Genomic DNA, 20,625 nt, shown 5'->3' on the forward strand with positions numbered 1-20,625 from the left:
GTGTATGTTTTTTTCTCAGTATTTGTGTTGTACACGTGACATGTTTGACTGTTGAAACTTTTTTAATTTAAAGATATCCATATTGCAAACAACGTGTGCATCATTAATGAGAAAGTTTTACAACAGTAATGTGCATGTCTCTAATATCAATTTATTTATCGGTAATCACCAATCGAAGTTGATACAATTCGACATCATTTGTAACATTTTTCAACGTAATACGATAACTGCTTACATAGCGTTTATGATTTATATGAATACCCCGAGTGATCTAATTATAGCTTTTATTGGAGCGAGCCCCGGATTCGAATCAAATTTCACATATTTCTTGGTCCAACCTTGCTGCATGCTGTTATACTTATGCAAGGCAATTTAAAACATAAATAGTCATATAAACAAACCATTAAATGACATCTTAACAAGCATTTCTGTGAACACTTCCCTTTCAAATAAACTAAAAACATTTCAAGTAATGAAAATCAGAGTACATTAAACATGACCTGACACTTTTTAATTAGGCAGCATAAAAGGTGCGATATTAATAATCAATTCACATGTATAGTATCTAATAAATAATAGCACATTGTACAGTCCAAATCGCACGGAACAGTATGTTTTAAACAATACTTTGTTTTAGTCATTCCTAACCAGATCTCAGCAATATAATACAAAATCACATACTTCTTTTGACAAAATATGCCTCACTTTAAGACTGAATTAATAAACAAGAGGGCCAAGATTGCCCTAGTTCGCTCACCTGAGACTAGTCGGTTCATTCAATCTTCACCAAACGTCAAACTTAACAAAGATATTGTCAAGACAAACATTCTAGTCAAGTGTCATCATTATTGAACCAAAACTCTGGCGTATGAAGTGTTTACGGGGTTTTTGTAAGATTTGAACTAGTGACCTATATTTTGACCCCTATTAAGAAACATCAAACTTTGCTTACCAAAATAAAGATTTTGACCAAGATTCATAAAATCTGAAACACATGTGTAACCTCTAGAGAGTTTACAAGGATTTTGTATAATATAATGAAAATTTTGACAATCTAAGGGCAATAATTATGGCATGTATTAAGAGATTTTGCTCATTATAAAACTTGACTGAGATCTTGTTGCCATATAGCTTCTCAGCATCTTTAATGAAGGATGCCTAAGAAATGTGAATGCTCGAGTGTTTACAAACCAAATAAGGACGGACGGTGGGCAAAGACCAATCCTAAAACCTCACCTGAGCAATAAAGTGAGCTAAAAACTGTATTGTTTTCACCGATCTGAGCCGTTTTCCAACTTGTCCGAGATATCAATAAAACCAATGTTTTGACCAAGTTTCACGACGATTAGGCAAAAAATGTAACTCCTAGAGTGTTCACAATGTTTCTCTATAGTCATATAAGGAATTCTGCCCCACCCCCCCTGGCGGCCATGTTTTTTTACCGATCGGGACCATTTTCAAACTCATCTGAGATATAAATAAAAGTAATCTTTTTACCAAGTTTCATGATGATTGGGCAAAAAATGTGACTTCCTGAGTGTTCACAGGCTTTTTTCACTATATAAATATAAGAAAAATCCGCCCTATCCCTGGCAGCCATGTTTTTCAACGGACCGGAACCATTTTCGAACTGAACTAACGTTTCTGGGAAACAAGTGTTCTGACCACATTTTATAAAGATTGAACCGAAATGTGACTTCTAGAGTGTTCAGATGTTTTCACAATATACATATAGTGAAAACTGCCATGTGTTTTCACGGATCTGGACTATTTTCGAACTCGAACGAGATAACAATAAAACCAATGTTTTGACCAAGTTTCATGATGAGTGGACACAAATTGTGACTTCTAGAGTGTTTACAAGGTTTCTCTATAGCCAAATAAGGAAAACTGCACCGCCCACTGGCGGCCATGTTTTTCAACGGACCGGAACCACTTTTGAACTTAACCAACGTATCATTAAGACACACATTTTGACAAAGTTACATAAGGATTGGGCATGCAATGTGACTTCTACAGTGTTTACAAGGTTTTTCGTGTTGTTTTTTTACCTAATGACCTAGTTTTTGACCCAGCATGACCCAGTTTCGAACTTGATCAAGGTATCATTGGGACAAATCTTCTGACCAAGTTTCATGAAGACCGCAAGGAAATGTTGCCTCTAGTGTGTTTACATCCAAATGTGGACGGACAGACTGACGACGGACGGACGACGGACAAAAAACGATCCCCAAAAAGCTCGAGGCATATGTCTCTTTTCTGTCAGTTGAAAGTGCTGCCGATAAAATTTTAACTATTAAAATTGTTACTGCAACCATCAGAACTGCCATAACGATGAAAAGTGAAGAATATAAAGTGGTTAAAATATACAATATAATAATCACATCATTTATAATTCGCAAAAAATGCATGAAAATGGTGGAGGTGGCAAAATCAAAAAATATATGTTTAAACTCAACATCATTACATTATATAATACATCAATGTCGTAAGAAATAGATTCACTAAAAGGTATCAGTGTACATACATATAGGGATGGTATGAAATTTAATATCTTGTAGAAGAGCATCAGATTATGTTATGTCCTCCTATGTTTAAGGGTTTATTATATAGATTCGGCAATGATGATAAACGTGGTCACTCAACGATACAATCTGATTGCGACATTAGTTCGTTTAAGTCCTATATTGATTATATAAGTAAGTGCTACCGTAATTATTCCAAGTTTTCGGACACTAACAAATACTTATTATCCGTGTCCGAAAATTGAGAGACACTCTAAAAATTTTGCATTGACGATCGGATACGGTTATGAAGTATGTATAGCGCTCATTGTATAAACGGCAATACTACGTGCTTGTAAAAAACGACGCCATACAGTATACATTTACAGTCCGCTGAGGCTTATCAGGGACGATACTTTCCGCCTAGGCCGGATTTTTTCTAAGGAGAGATTTTCAGTAAACAAAACATTCCATACACTATGAAAGTGTCGACCCTAATTAGCCTGCGCGGACTCTACATGAGAACTGGTCAGGCCCGGTGTAAATGCACACATATTTCTTCCGCACTGTGTTATTTTGTTTTACACATATACACAAAATTACGTGTTGATACTGACTCAAGAAACAATGAAAAATCTATTAAAAACGTGAACATGGACTTCGTATTGAAGTAGAAACTTTCAAATATTGCAAGAGTACTATCTCACGTCGCCAACAAACTGTTTCAACAATAAGTCACAAGTTATATTGACAATTTGGTGTAATTACAAGTTTCACAGAATAACAATTGCTAGCGACGACATTGTTACACATCATATATATCGAAATATTATTGGAGAACTGTTGCCTGTGATTGCCTGTGTGAGGCTTTCCAAACATGCAAAACATTTTATAAATCAATTAACTTTTGAGAATGATATTCTTTCATTGAATGACTTGTTTTTGATCTGTTATTGATATTTTTGTATTAAACACAGCGATTTTATCAGTGTATCTAATTAAACGTCTACAATTTTTAATGCATTTTGATACTACTTGTTGACTATGCAAAAAGACTCATTGGTGGATAGGCGGTTTAATCAATACTAATTTACGATGAAATGAGCAGCACATTCGAATACAAATGTTTTGTTGGATTGGTGTGCTCAAATCCGTAGAATAGTCCGCATGTCTTTGTCACCTGAGTGAACTGTGAAGACAGACACCTTGGTTTCGTTTGACTCAGACAGATGGACGTGCACTCGATCTTGCTCACAACATTAAAGACTGTACTAACAGGAGGATTTGACATATGTTTTCGTTATATACACTTATAATTGAAAATTATAACAGCGTTATCCGGACCGAACGCATGACTATAAAACACGTGCATGCAACCAACTCTTGTATTACTATGACTAGAATTGGATGGTCGACTAGAAACTAATTTATTTCAGCATTATCAGTAAGCATATTCTAACTAGGTGTTATTGGCTGGGGATATCCTTTTATCTCGAATTCCAAGAGTCTGAGGGGTTCATTTTGTGGTTCCGCCTGTATCCATAGATATCTGAAAGGACCCTTATAAAAAGGACTCCAAGTGGCTGGGCTTGGTATAGATGGACCTATCATGCCCTCTTCATCCAATGAGTCGGTCCCATTTTTATTGTATAGGATTTATCTTAAAGAGAAATGTGAATTATACCAGTCAATTTAATTTATTACACGCAGTCTTACCAACAAAGAAACAAACCACAACTTAATTCCTGAATGCGAGTCTCTTTATGCAAATTGTTACGTATTTCATTATCTTAAAAACACATGATTTTACAACTGAATCGCTTTATCTTTGTAATGAAAATATATGTTTGACAAGATACCAAATAATGGAGAATGGCTTGAAAGTGTTTTATCGCCACCCTAACCCGAATTTCTTCTTGTTATTCATTTTTATTATTGTATGATTTATCCTTACTGTCGTTAGACTATCCGATCGTTATCCATTTTCAAACAGAGCACACTCAATGTTATGTTTCGAAAGTTGCTTATAACACCATGCTTTCGAAAACACCGACATAAATCTAGGTAAAACATACAACGCGTTATTTAACCCAACGGTAAGGCTCTTTTTTATTATATTTTATTTATTGAATCGCTTCTATCGGTTGTATTAAGATAACTGGTATTATGACTCTATTTTTGCATTGTTTTCTTTAACAATCCGTGATCAAATATAGATTATTTATGTTGTATAAATGGAAAATTCAAAAGCGGATATGGGTATACATGAAATTTGCAGTTGAAATTTTATTTATCGATATTATATCACACAATATTTTTTAATTGAGATAGTGGTAACTTATCAATCAATTCAACTGATTCACCTGACTCATCCTACTGATTAAGTGTGAGATTAAACACATGATTTCATTTTAAAACAGCAATTATATGAATTGTCTGTTCATTTGCAAACAGAAGAATATTATTGTTATGTGGAGTCCCATAGTCAGAAAATCGAGATCATGTGACCACGATACAAACTTTGTCAAAATGGCTTCAAAATGTCATGTCGAGCTGAGTCAGAATACAGGTTTGTCGATCTTTAATTGGCCGCGGTTTTTCCATTTTGCCGTGTTTTCCGTATTAACCACTGCGAAATATTAATATGCGATGTTCATGCTGTAATGAGCGAACAACAAACCAATAATATGATCGTCTTAGTGTTCATTGATATCAATAAACATGGGTATCAGCCAGCAAACGTCCGAATGTTTTCTTGTTTTCTTTTCCTAGTAGTGCCACTGGGAATCATTTTATTAGAGCAGCGGTATTTAAAAATGCGTGTCATCGAAGAAATACATTGATGTTGAAATTAATAAATATATGTCTTTCCCGAGATCGTCCAAACTACACTGAGGCCTGATATAGTGATATGGTCCACCAAACACCAGAAGCTGGTGACCATTGAACTCACCATCCCATGGGAATCAAGGTTCGACATGGCATATGAGCGGAAGAAAGCCAAATACACTGATCTCTTAGACCAGTGCAGTTCCCGCGGTTGGAAAACATGGCTGTTCCCGATCGAAATTGGCGCCAGAGGCTTTCCCGCACAATCACTGTGGAGGATGTTGAGTGCCCTAGGAATAAGGGGAAGAGAGAGAAAGAGAGCTGTTGGGAGACTAGGTCCAGCAGCAGAGAGAGCGTCCAGTTGACAATGGATTAAAAGGGAGGAGAAGAGCTGGCAGCTAACCACTGACCCGTAGTGCCTGATCAGCACTGCGGTTCCACCGCCCGGAGAGTGTCCTGGGATTAAAGGATGAAATACTTGTTGGTGGGCGGCTCCCAGCTGATGAGTCAGTGGTTTCGTGCAGCACAGACTGTATTCAACACATTATATGTACAACAAAAGAACCACGATGATTGGCAAAATTATTTTCGGTCCCAATTACATACTATATACAATTGCAGATTTTTACAATTGTGACGACGTTTCGTTCTACCATCGACGCCGATTGTCGCAATATGTTATCAATTTGATACAAAATGTACAGAGATTTGACCACTACACGAATGTTTAAAATACTCTTTAGATGACCACTCAACAATGTTTATACTATATACTACATTACAGATTCGAAGATTGTTTACATTGTGTTGGAACAGATGTCTATGTAAACCATGAGACCTCCGGGGTGTGGGACAACGGAACGGAAGGACAAATAAACTAAACGGCCAGAAATACAGCCGAACATAATTTCGAACATAAACACAGCACCGAAGTTAACTAATATGAAACAGTTAAATCATGTTTTGCTAGATGTTAATTAAAATGGGTGGTGCGGTGGTCGAGTAGTAACACTCTGGTCTACCAGAACAGAACACATCTTTATTATGTTTCACAGGTCACATAATACAATGAACATGTATCGTGACAACAGGTGAACATATATAAATTGCGTTTATACACAGTTTCATGAAACATTGGGAAATCCGTCAGAGAACAACTATAAGAAATTGGTGAGGGGGGAAGATGATCTTTGGAGTTTTATCAACAACTCGGCAGTTACAAGCGATTATAGAAGGATATCATTTTACATTAACGAATGTGAAGGTTATATTAAAAATACAGGGAAAATAATGATAGGACAACAACAGCACAACAACAACAACAGCAACAAAAGTCATCATTTAGACATGCAACATAAATAAATAACGAACTTACATAAAGGAACTACAAAAAGGAGATCCGTTGTTGAAATGCTAAAAGTGTTTCCCACCCAACTAGAGATGTACTGGTATGTAACCCAGGTTATTCTCGCGTGTTTCGGTTCTATACACTGAGCACGTAAATTAACCAAGGGATCAATTCGCAAAGAGCTAGGGTATCGCATCTGGATTCCTTGTATCCCAATGCTGTCTCTTCTGATTGCTGTCTCTTCAGCAAAACCATAGGACCCCATTGGAAATTAGTGCTTGCACTTTCATGGTTTATCCTTGATCGCCAGGTCAAAATAAATAAAAATAAATACATACATACATACATACATACATACATACATACATACATACATACATACAAAAGCAAGTATAAAAAAATGTGTGGTTAGTTTTAAATTTATCGTCTGCTTTTGAACTTGTCCTCCTATAAATGATGTGTGATTAAAATAAAGTGTGTTAAGGTTGTTTGTATCTTTATCAAAGAGTACAATATTTGATATTTCCCATTCGGTATCTGTATATAGTCTCGTATATATCTATTCTTGACACCATGACTTCCGTGACAAACTTAAACTGTTAAATATGCACATTTACTGGTTATTTTTATTAACCAAAACTAACAGACGAAATAATAAACATCATTGTTGCATGTATCAAAATAGAGGTTTGTTTGAGAAACTGATTACAAACCTGACAACAGAAGTATATGTTGCTATACTTGCATCTATCTCAAATCAGACTCAAACGAATAAATACTTTACATTGCGAATCACTTGTCAAATGCGTTAAATGTATTCGAAGAAATATATTTAATACAATATTATACAAAACATATTTAATTAGCTGCAGGGTTAAGTATGTTTCTGTCTCCGTATTAAAGTGATTAAGACAAAGGTATTATAGTACATACCTACCAGTAGTTAAAATCGACACTTCCGCAATGAGGAATAATCCTCTAAATCTTACTCCCATTCTGATGGCCGGTAATTATTTTATCAACCTACGTGCATACTACAAATGTGTGTCTATGTTCGCAGTTTCAAATGTGGCACTTGACAAGCCCGCGATCCAGACGGACACATAACGCGGGTCTGATTCAAAGCTTGCGGGGAATGGAGATACAGCCACTTGTTCAACGGCAGCATCTACGTCATCAGAATGGGAGTCAGATTTGGGGGATTATTCCTCATTGCGGAAGTGTCGATTTTTACTACTGGAAGGTATTTACTATAATACCTTTGTCTGAATCACTTTCATACGGAGACAGAAACATACTTAACCCTGCATAAATCATAGTATATGATCCAACTGGTGTGTTAACATTTAACAAGTGATTCGCAATGTAAAGTATATATTCGTTTGAGTCTGTTTTGTAATTGATGTTACCACTGACAATATCTGCATTACCGGGTATGAATCATTTTCAGAAAGTATATCACAATTGGTGTCATCTTTTGAATCGTCTTCATACATTCTCCTGAAGGTTTTAAGTATATCTTAAAACAACTTAGTATTGTTCAACTCAAAACCTCGTTATAACAATATGTGTATGTATGTTGTTTCATTAAGTATAACCAATCATCTATCGGGGCTGATGATGCCAATAAAAGAATACATTCTTAATTTAATTTAAAACTCGCATGATAGTTAAGAAGAAAATCCACATCCCAAATACAATACCTAACGGTTGACACGCAAAAATAATATTATCTTAATCATTAAATCTAAATTCAACTAATGTCACAAAACAATAAATACAGTTTTAACGTCGATTTGAGAGATGATTATTTGTAATTATCGTCGTATCGTTTCAAGTATGCATTTGTGTAACAGGTTATCTGGCACTGCACATATTATCGGATCAAAAGACGAAAAGTATTGGCAAGGTTATTCGATAGATGCAAGTATAGCCACATATATTTCTGTTGTCAGGTGTTTAATGAGTGTCTCAAACAAACCACTATTTTGATACATGCAACACTGATGTTTATTATTTCGTCTGTGAGTATTGGTTAATAAAAAGTACCAGTAACTGTGCATATTTAAGAGGTTAAGTTTGTCAATGAAGTCACGGTGTCAAGAGTAGATATTTACAAGACTTTATACAGAGACAGAATGGGAAATATCAAATATGGTACTCTGTGATAAAGATACAAACAACCTTAACGCACTTTATCTTAATCACACTCATAAATAGAAGGACAAGTTCAAAAGCAGACGATAAATTTAAAACTAACCACACATTGTTTAATACTTACTTTTGTATGAATGTATGTATGCATGTATGTATGTATGTATTTTTATTTATTTTGACCTTGCGATCAAGGATAACCCATGAAAGTGCAAGCACTAATTTCCAATGGGGTCCTATGGTCTTGCTGAAGAGACAGCAATCAGAAGAAACAGTATTGGGATACAAGGAATCCGGATGCGATACCCTAGCTCTTTGCGAATTGATCCCTTGGTTTGTTCACGTGCTCAGTGTATAGCACCGATACACGCGAGAATTACCTGGGTTTCATACCAGTACATCTCTAGTTGGGTGGGAAACACTTTTAGCATTTCTGAAATTTTCAGTTCCCCGGCCGGGAATTGAACCGGGGACCTTTGGAATGGTCGTGTACGCCTGGTTTAAATGAATATATAATTCTACAGTAAAGAATGTTATTGATAAATCTACAACATGCCTCATGTAATAACTTTAAATTAAACCTTTGCTTATACATTACTGGGTAGACAATAAATAATGTGTTATCATGATGGCTGTATACCGTTCTCTATGTTTGACTGCCGAATCGATGTAAGCTGTATTTATTTCCTTGTCAATAATGTTGCACTTTTTGTCAAATTTTTTGTTTTAAGACAACAACTAAATATAATCGATAGGTAATAGCCTTCTAATACATAGATCTTAAATGGTGTAACAACAGATCTCCTTTTTGTAGTTCCTTTATGTAAGTTCTTTATTTATTTATGTTGCATGTCTAAATGAGAACTTTTGTTGCTTTTGTTGCTGTTGTTGCTGTTGTTGTCTTGTCATTATTTTGTGTTACAATTTTTATTTTTATTTTTTTCTGACCATTACGAAATATATCTGATGAATAACTGATTTTAATGTATGTTTATTAATCTTAATTATCTTTTTAAGCATAAAGTCGTCTTGTCTTTGAATCAAAACTTTGAATCCTTTTTGTAACAAAAAAGTCTTGTAGTATTTTCACCAGACTATTACTAATGTGGGACGTCTAGTTTTTCCCTGTATATTTTATATAACCTTCACATTCGTTAACTGTAAAATGATATCCTTCTATAATCGCTTGTAACTGCCGAGTAGCTGATAAAACTCCAAAGACCACCTTCCCTCCTCACCAATTTCTTATAGTTTTTCTCTGACGGATTTCCTAATGTTTCATGAAACTGTGTAAAAACACAATTTATATATGTTCACCTGTTGTCACGATACATGTTCATTGTATGATGTGACCTGTGAAACATAATAAAGATTTGATCTGTTCTGGAACACTAGAGTGTTACCACTCAACCACCGCACCACCCATTAACATCTAGCAAACTTTGATTTAACTGTTTCATATTAATTAACTTCGGTGCTGTGTTTATGTTCGAAATTATGTTCGGCTGTATTTCTGGCCATCTGTTCGCAGTTCACTTTATTTGTCCTTCCTGTCCGTTGTTCCATACCCCGGAGGTCTCATGGTTTACATAGAGTTCTGCTCCTACATAATGTAAACAATCTCCGAATCTGTAATGTAGTGTATAGTATAAACATTGTTGAGTGGTCATCTACAGAGTAGTTTAAACCTTAGTGGAGTGGTCAAAACTCTGTACATTTTGTATCAAATTGATAACAGATTGCGACAATCGGCGTCGATGGTAAAACGAAACGTCGTCACAATTGTAAAAATCTGCAATTGTAAATAGTATGTAATTGGGCCCGAAAATACTTTTGCCAATCATCATGGTTCTTTTGTTTTATATATAACATATATTTATTAATTTCAACACCAATGTATTTCTTCGATGACACGTATTTTTAAATACCGCTGCTCTAATAAAATGATTCCCAGTGGCACTTCTAGGAAAAGCAAACAAGAAAACATTCGGTCGTTTGCTGGCTGATACCCATGTTTATTGAAATCAATCAACACTAAGACGATTATATTATAAGTTTGTTGTTAGCTCCTTACAGCATGAACATCGCAAATTAATATTTCGCAGTGGTTAATACGGCAAACACGGCAAAATGGAAAAAGATCGAAAACCTGTATTCTGACTCAGCTCGATGTGACATTTTAAAGCCATTTTAACGAAGTTTGTATCGTGGTCACATGATCTTGATTTTCTGACTATGGGACTCCACATTACAATAATATTCTTTATCTCACCTCCTGTTTGCAAATGAACAGACAATTCATATAATTGCTGTTTTAAAATAAAATCATGTGTTAAATCTCATACTTAATCAGTAGAATGAGTCAGGTGAATCAGTTGAATTAATTGATAAGTTACCACTGTCTCAATTAAAAAAATTGTGTGATATAATATCGATAAATAAAATTGCAACTGAAAATTTCATGTATACCCATATCCGCTTTTGAATTTTCCATGTATACAACATATATTTGATCACGGATTGTTCAAGAAAACAATGCAAAAATAGGGTCATAATACCAGTAATCTTAATACAACCGATAGAAGCGATTTAATAAATAAAATATAATAAAAAAGGGCCTTACCGTTGGGTTAAATAACGCGTTGTATGTTTTGCCTAGATTTATGTCGGTGTTTCCGAAAGCATGGTGTTATAAGCAACTTTCGAAACATAACATTGAGTATGCTCTGTTTGAAAATGGATAACGATCGGATAGCCTAACGACAGTAAGGACAAAACATACATTAATAAAAATGAATAAAAAGAATAAATTCGGGTGAGGCCGGCGATAAAACACTTTCAACCCCATCTCCATTATTTGGTATCTTGTCAAACATTTATTTTCATTACAAAGATAAAGCAATTCAGTTGTAAAATAACGTGTTTTTAAGATAATGAAATACGTAACAATTTGCATAAAAAGACTCGCATTCAGGAATTAAGTAGTGGTTTGTTACTTTGTTGGAATGACTGCGTGTAATAAATTTAATTGACTGGTAAAACTCACATTTCTCTTTAAGATAAATCCTATACAATAAAAATGGGACCGACTCATTGGACGTACAGTGTAGAGGGCAGGATAGGTCCATCTATACCAAGCCCAGCCACTTGGAGTCCTTTTTATAAGGGTCCTTACAGATATCTATGGATACAGGCGGAACCACAAAATAAACCCCTCAAACTCTTGGAATTCGAGATAAAAGGATATCCCCAACCAATAACATAATAGATATAATATGCTAACGGATAATGCTGAAATAAATTATGTTATAGTCAACCATCCAATTCTACCCATTGTAATACAAGAGTTGAATGCATGCACGTGTTTTATAGTCGTGCGTTCGGTCCGGATAACGCTGTTATAATTTTCATTTATAAGTGTATATAAGGAAAACATATGTCGAATCCTGTTAGTACAGTCTTTAATGTTGTGAACAAGATCGAGTGCAAGTCCATCTGTCTGAGGCAAACGAAACCAAGGTGTCTGTCCTCACAGTTCAGTCAGGTGACGAAGACATGCGGACTATTCTACGGATTTGAGCACACTTATCCAACAAAACATTTGTATTCGAATGTGCTGCTCATTTCATCGTAAACTAGAATTGATTAAACCGCCTACCCACCAATGAGTCTTTTTGCATAGTCAACAAGTAGTATCAAAATGCATTTAAAATTTATAACGTTTAATTAGATACACTGATCAAATCGCTGTGTTGAATACAGAAATATCAATAACAGATCGAAAGCAAGTCTTTCAATGAAAGAATATCATTCTAAAAAGTTACTTGATTTATAAAATGTTTTGCATGTTTGGAAAGCCTCACACAGGCAATCACAGGCAACAGTTCTCCAATAATATTTCGATATATATGATGTGTAACAATGTCGTCGCTAGCAATTGTTATTCTGTGAAACTTGTAATTACACCAAATTGTCAATATAACGTGTGACTTATTATTGAAACAGTTTGTTGGCGACGTGAGATAGTACTCCTGCAATATTTGAAAGTTTCTACTTTAATACGAAGTCCATGTTCACGTTTGTAATAGATTTTTAATTGTTTCTTGAGTCAGTATCAACAAGTAATTATGTGTATATGTGTTAAACAAAATATCACAGTGCGGAAGAAATATGTGTGCATTTACACCGGGCCTGACCAGTTCTCTTGTAGAGTCCGCGCAGGCTAATTAGGGTCCACAGTTTCATATTGTATGGAATGTTTTGTTTACTGAAAATCTCTCCTTAGCAAAAAGCCGGCCTAGGCGGAAAGTATCGTCCCTGATAAGCCTCAGCGGGCTGTAAATGTATACTGTATGGCGTCGTTTTTTACAAGCACGTAGTATTGCCGTTTATACAATGAGCGCTATACAAAGTTCATAACCGTATCCGATCGTCAATGCCAAATTTTTAGAGTGTCTCTAAATTTTCGGACACGGATAATAAGTATTTGTTAGTGTCCGAAAACTTGGTATAATTACGGTAGCACTTACTTGTACTATCAATATAGGACTAAAACGAACTAATGTCGCAATCAGATTGTGTCGTTGAGTGACCACGTTTATCATCATTGCCGAATCTATATAATAAACCCTTAAACATAGGAGGACATAACATAATCTGATGCTCTTCTACAAGATATTAAATTTCATACCATCCCTATATGTATGTACACTGATACCTTTTAGTGAATCTATTTCTTACGACATTGATGTATTATATAATGTAATGATGTTTAATTTAAACATATAATATTTTTTATTTTGCCACCTCCACCATTCTAATGCATTTTTTGCGAATTATAACTGATGTGATTATTATATTGTATATTTTAACCACGTTATATTCTTCACTGTTCATCGTTATGGCAGTTCTGATGGTTGTAGTAACAATTTTAATAGTTAACATTTTATCGGCAGCACTTTCAACTGACAGAAAAGAGACATATGTCTCGAGCTTTTTGGGGATCGTTTTTTGTCCGTCGTCAGTCTGTCCGTCCACATTTGGATGTAAACACACTAGAGGCAACATTTCTTTGCGGTCTTCATGAAACTTGATCAGAAGATTTGTCCCAATGATACCTCGATCAAGTTCGAAACTGGGTCATGCTGGGTCAAAAACTAGGTCATTAGGTAAAAAAAACACACGAAAAACCTTGTAAACACTATAGAAGTCACATTGCATGCCAAATCTGTATGTAACTTTGTCAAAATGTGTGTCTAAATGATACGTTGGTTAAGTTCAAAAGTGGTTCCGGTCCGTGATCAGTTATTAATTAAAACAATTAGCTTTGAATTATTGGCAATAAATGTCGTAATAAATGTAAAAGGCACAAATGCAGTACTTAATTACACTAATTTACACAAAAAATCACCACTATGCAAGATATTCTTAAAACAATAATATATACATTGATCCGTAAAAAAACTTCTTTCTTTTAAAATAACTACGTCTTCCTTGCGTGTTTTTGTTTTTTTGTATCAGTTAGTGTTACATTACTTGCATACTTCGTTTTAATGTTTACTCGATGTATGCAAATCATGTATTCTTGCGAGTAAATGATAAATTAATCATTTCTGTTAAAAAGTTCATGTGCCTATCTTCTTGTTGCTGAATTGTCATCATTTTAATACTGATAATAAGTTATGCGTGAACATGCATATTTATTGTAAGTTCAAGGCAGCAGCTCACATGAAGTAAGCCAAATGCCGACTGCATTAAGACGAACGCATTAGTAATACTGAATTCATATAAGAGAAGGGGAACCAGAGTTTTCTATTAATTTTCGGTAGTTATCGGTAGTGTTCGTAAAAATGTTAATTTTATGCACGGTGTTGTTACATATATACCCTTACAAATTTCTCCATCTGTAATAAATATAGGTTACACACCACTTATATAATGATATTTCCAAATGTACACAAAACAGGTGAAGTCTACACTGCGTATTAGCAACCTGCTGTGGTGATCCCAATCTTATCAGCTCAATACACTGGCACTGGCTACTGCCTTAAAACCCGTTGAATACAATAATACGAACTAATTAACTTTTAAATACGTTTTATTACCAATTATTATACAGTTGTACGCGTTCTATGCAAAATAATACAGGTAAAATCATTACATACATCTAAATAAAAAAAAAAGCACGTTTTCACATATAAATAAGATACATTAAAGACACCTTTACAGAAATGAAAAGGTAGCGGCTAACTAGCCGCTAGGCAGCCGAAATGGGTATCCTGGAGGTAGCGTAAGTCAGCCAGTGGCGGCTAGGTTGCGGCTGAATATCCAAAACCTATAAACGGTACTGGCTACCAGAGCCGCAAGCGGCTACTATAGACAAAAGGTAGCCAGAAACAGAACACGGTGAACTATTTCCATTAATTTGACAAATTTTCAGCCGCTAGCGGAAACTGTAGCCAAAAAAGTAGCCGAAAACAAAACTTTGGTACAATAACCTGTATTAAATGAACAAACTATCAGCCGCTAGCGGAAACTGCAGACGGACGAACGAACGAACGAACGGAAGAAGGGACGAACGAACGGACGGACGAAAGAAGAGACAACGAACGGACGCACGTATGAACGAAGGCATTATGAACTCCACGTCACAATGCAGTCAAGAAACCCGGTCGGCAGAAACGTCCGACTGCTAAACGAACAACCAAAAACAAGTTTAAATAGTGTTCAAGACGAACGAATTGACGGACGGACGAACGAATTGACGGACGGACGGACTAAATAAGGGACGAACGGGCGCACGGACAAACGAAGGAACGACCGAAGGGACGAAACTTTACGCCTAAACTGGATGTTCGCTTCCTTTAAAGGAACAGTGCCATAAAAGCGGAAAATGTTGCGCCGGACTAGTTTGTGCAGTCCTAAACCCAGACTAGCCGGCGCATTCCGCATAGGCGTATAGGGGCCGAGTCATTTCGGGATTTTGCTTAGACAATACTTACTTTAAAGGAAAAATACCATAAAGGCGGAATGTGTTGTGCCGGATAAGTCTATGCGCACTTCAGAGCATAGTCTCTGATGACACTTTCATAAAGGCGGAATGTGTTGTGCCTGATTATCCTATGCGCACTTCAGAGCATAGTCTCGGATGACACTTTAAGAACTTGAATTCGGCCCAGTTTTTCCAGAATAAGGCTCACTTTAACGCTTGTGAGAAATGGGGCGTGTCGATAGATTTTCCTAGCGTTTAATATACAAAGTATAGATACAATCAAATAACGAGTTTCGTTGTCGTTTTTTCGGTTTCAAAAATCTTTCCTGGAAAACCGTTTATATTTTAAATGCGGTCAAGTAGCATGATTTTGAAACCGCCTCCTAAAAAAATATTTTCGCAAATAAATTCCAGGCGTTTAACCTGCCAATACAATATTAAACTAACAAAATAGAGTTGAACCAAAGATAAACCAGTTATTGTTGATATTAACATGTGTATTTAGTATCTCTTTATTGGCCATATAGCCCATTCAGCTTGACACTCATGTATAGGCTTATTATTGACTATACATGTAATGCCTGCTGTAACCACTTTTGGTAATAGTTTTAATACACTGGGCCATATGAATGACAAGTTGCCTTTTCAATTTTTAAGTAATTATTGGAATTTATGTTTATTACTTTAATAATATATATGATATTATTGTGCATTACAAATGTAATTAATGCGTGTATTAAGTATCGTTTAAAGTACCTATCGAATTTCATTTAGGTTATTTTTCTAATCGAAAATATAGTCTCGGCGGAAAAGGTCGTCCCTAATTAGCCGGTGCGGACTGCACATGCTAATCTAGGACGACACTCTACGCACAAGCATTAAGCCACGTTTTCCCAGACTGAAGCTCATATACAAATACGAATGTTGCGTGTGATGGGAAAGATATGGGCAGAACGCCATAAACAAGGACGCTGGTGTGACGGGAAGGCGAAAAACAGCATTTTTACCGAAAAAGTAATTGGCGTCCTTACTACGACAATCAGACATTTCCAGAAACACAATCTTAGGTCGCCGTTAGGACGCCAGTCCGGTGTGACGGGGCTAACGTAGTAACAAAGTAATACAAAACAATCAACGTCTCAAGTCATTTGTATCACAAAGTCATGTCGAGCCTCGTGGTTCGGTGTAATTTATTTATTAGCGAAAAGGTCTTTAAAACTACTTAATTAGTACATCGGTATATCTGAGTTTGGGGGTGGGTAGTTAAAGTGTAAATAGCAGACATGTAACATGAATACACAATTAGAGGTAGTTAGTGAACGAGAACAAAACTTATCCGGAACAAATATTACTAAAGATCGACGACAAGAAACTATTAAGTGTCATTATTACACAAAGAAATCGCCATTAATCCTTTATTTGCGTCCTCATCCCGCAGTCAGAAAAAATGATATTAGAGGGTGAGGCATCGTCTTTTTTTTCGACGAAAAATGCCTAATGTTTCCTTATCATTTTTTTAAAACATGTTCGAGATTCTTAACAAAACAGTCGATATGCGTCATGAAAGTAAAAACATCAACATTAAATTTCTAATGGTAATTCGTGTCGCCGCATTTGGCATGTTGCAGACGTTTTTACCCGCTCACCGCGTTTTAGTAAATGAGGCTATTGGAAGACGGTATTTCGATATAATGAATATTCATTGTATTTAAATGAGGCATTTTTACGGAGGATTCCAGAGATAGTCGATATATCACGATTGATACCGGAGATTTTGATTCTGATGTTTAGAGTGATCTCCCGGCAATAGTAATTTACGCTTCAATTTGCGCTGGAATTATGGTTTTGAATACTGTTTCTCCTTTTCGCAACGTGAACTAATTATAATAATGGCGGTGTATGCAAAACCGAAAACTAATCCTAAATCAGGGTCGCACTAGCAATCGACTTAAGAAGAAATATAGATCCACACAGATATTAACAGCTTGTTAAATTCAGTAGCAACAGCCAAATGCACATAGTAAAACAAAGAACGCCGTTAGAATAAGCATTCATACAAAGTCCAAAAGGTTGACTGCAGTTGTCAATAACACACACGCAGAAAAGATATAAATGAAGTAAATATAAACTTATCAATATGACACAAGTATATGAAGTGCTTGTACAGCTAATATAACTAGGCGAAATACAACTACCATGTTACAGAATGCAGATGACAGTTGTTAAAATAAGAATGTCATTTAACATCATGCATGCACTGGCGGTCATTCTCTTCCATATACTACCGCTACTAGTACCATTAGTAATAACTTTACTACTACCGCTACTAAAACCGCTACTTCACTCCTACCGTTGATACCGCTGCTGCCGCTGCTTTCGCGGCTTCCGCTGCTGTCGCTGATTAAACTAATAATGATAGTTGATAAAACGTTATCATTTACAGCGTTATTAAAACATTAACTTTATTATTCAAAATGTTTTGTCAAAACTTAAAAATATAGTAAAATCATTTTTGAATTGTTTTTTATAAAGCCGCAATGTCGAAACGTTAATAAAAGAAGCATAATCAGATAAATAATACTATCAATACTAACATAAATAATAACACTTATTATTATAATAATAATATTAATTAAAATAGAAATGATAATAAGAGAAAAACAATAATAAGACGTATAATAATTATTTTCGCGTTTATAAACTTTATATCCGACCTAAGGTAGTGCACCTCTAATGGGCACATATCCAAATATAATCTAATTAATTATTTTCTTAATCAGCATCATTTCACTGAACTACATGCAAATTTGTAGGTAGGCTTTCCATGCTTTTTAAAAAAATATACCGATTTTTTCAAAACCACCCCCACGCTCGGCTTTTGTCCAGTTTATTTTCACCCCTGGGGTATATAAAAGTTCCATAATTCATTCAAATTTCCAAATATGGGCATGCAGTTGGTGTGTACAGAAGCTGTAAAGGTGTTTAAAGTTTAGACAAGATGAAATAAGTATTCTTTTACAGACATTTATTTTTTACAAATTTTTATCTATGGAAGAGCACCATGAAATGTAAGTGATTTCAGCCAAGTAAAAATTGGGTCGGTTAAAAACAAAGTGTCATAAAATTCAAAATAGTATCATTTAAGTCATATTTTAAACTTAGTTTTTATAGAAACACTATATACAGCAAAAATACCAAGAACTAGACAGATTTACCGTTTACTTTTTGAAATAAAAATAAAAATGCAACATGCATGGTTCGTATTTTCAACAGTAAATCACCCAATTTCGCCATAACGTTGTTTTAATTTTAATAATTGAAAAATGTGCATAAACATTGCAACATATTTAACAATAAAAATAGCTTATATGCCATATTAAATCAAATTACGTTAGAAAATAAATAAAACGCGTCGCAAAAAAGTATACGTCGTCGGCAGGATTCGAACCTGCGCGGGAATATCCCAAAAGATTTCTAGTCTATCGCCTTAACCACTAGGCTACGGCACCTAATAGTAGGCTCTTCAACCTTCGAAGAAATCGCGGGAAATCATTAGAGGTGCACTACCTTAAGAATTAAAAAAAAATCACATTGGAGTTTGCCAAATTTCGGGTTCGCAAAGTTTTTCCGATGGCCGTTTAATATATTATCCCATTGTTTAAATAAGGCTCTTAATAAGTTTTTTGTTGTTGTTTGTTTGCGAACAACTAAGGTTAATAGCACGTTTTCAAGCCAGTTTTCTTAGGTACGATAAACCTGATAACTGCCGCATCAGATACACTCTTTATAATTTGAATTGCTTGTGTTAATATAAAACTTGCGATTAATTTGGAAAAATTAATTTCGTCTAAGATAATGAAATTGCAAACAACTTCAGCGCTTTGATTTTTCTATGGACTATATAGGCCTCAAAAGTGTTAACTCTACTTTTCCTAAACTGCTAAGCCGATTTTGCTCAAACTTCTATAGTTGAATGACCTTAATGTTAATATAATCATATAGAAAAGATATGCAATGACCTGTTTTGATAGAATTATGGCTTTTTTTGTTATTTTGATGGGCCCACAGAGTTGGTGGCATTTAGCAATTCATTTGTCCATCCAACTGTCCGTCCGTAAGTTCGTCCTTATAAACCTCTAGTGTTTTTTTCTCACCATTTTGGGAATGTGGCCGGATCCCTTTGGATTGGGAACATTTGCAGCGTTTTGACTAAAATTAGGAAACTAGTGTTGTTGTTATTTTGCTAAAATATTCTTCAAAATTGAGAATAGGTGTGTTTTCAGTATTATTTTTATAAATGTTGAACTTATATGGTTGGGAGATGAACAAAATATTGAGATCTAAAAAAATCAATTATATTTTGTGTGTGACATCTTCCGTTGGGAATTTTTAGATCAAAATATACTTTTTTCCATCGGGAATGGGGCCAATTACCAGACCTGATTTTGAATGAACAAAAACCTGACGTCTGTCTCGAAGCTATTCAGTGTATTCATGTGTTATAACTACTGGGTGGATCGCTCTCAAACTTTAACAGTTGGATGGCTTTAACATGTAGATGATCGAACAGATTTTTACTGACACACTTTTTGGCAGAAGTATGGTCCTTTTCATCCCCCGCCAAGGCAGAGGGATATACAATTTGCGTTTTCCGTCAGTCCGCCAGTCTGTTTGTCCATCCATCTGTCACAAAATTTGTTAGGACTATATCTCAGAAACTATATAAGATATCAACATGGAACTTCATGGGTGTGTAGATATCAATGCGGAGAATTGCCATTCACAATAAACATAACTCT

Source organism: Dreissena polymorpha, chromosome 3, assembly GCF_020536995.1.
Source record: "Dreissena polymorpha isolate Duluth1 chromosome 3, UMN_Dpol_1.0, whole genome shotgun sequence".
NCBI classification, from domain to species: domain Eukaryota; kingdom Metazoa; phylum Mollusca; class Bivalvia; order Myida; family Dreissenidae; genus Dreissena; species Dreissena polymorpha.